The sequence below is a fragment of the Chelonoidis abingdonii genome, chromosome 2, assembly GCF_003597395.2.
Source record: "Chelonoidis abingdonii isolate Lonesome George chromosome 2, CheloAbing_2.0, whole genome shotgun sequence".
In the NCBI taxonomy this organism is placed as follows: domain Eukaryota; kingdom Metazoa; phylum Chordata; order Testudines; family Testudinidae; genus Chelonoidis; species Chelonoidis abingdonii.
The window spans coordinates 302,689,660-302,690,149 of record NC_133770.1 but is presented as its reverse complement, the minus strand read 5'-3'; positions in this window follow the sequence as shown (position 1 = coordinate 302,690,149).

Sequence of the window (490 nt, the reverse complement as noted above, 5' to 3'; positions counted from 1 at the left end):
TCCGGGCAGGACCTGCTGTGGGTGCAGCAGGGGGGTTGGAGGGTGGCTGGTTGCCCTAGCTCAGTGGAGGGGGGGGCTGCCACTCACACCCAAGGGGGCCAGAGAGGGGTTAGCACCAGATATGGGCCCTGCAGCTGGGCTGGGACTCCAGGCTCTGCCTGCAGTGGGCTCGAGGGCAGCGTCTGACCAGAGTGCAGGCTGCAGGGCTGGGGCTCTGATGCCCCCCGCCCCCGGGACCTATTACTGGCTACCCCACCCCAGGTGGGGAGGGGGTCAGGCAGCAGCTTCAGTGACAGTGGGAACGCAGAGCCCAGCCTCCCAGCAGGGGAGCGGGGCAGGGTGCTGGCGGGGGGGGGGGGGAGCCCAGACTCCTGGGTTCTCTCCCTGGCTCTGGGAGGGGCTGGGGCTCTGATGCCCCCCGCCCCCGGGACCTATTACTGGCTACCCCACCCCAGGTGGGGAGGGGGTCAGGCAGCAGCTTCAGTGACAG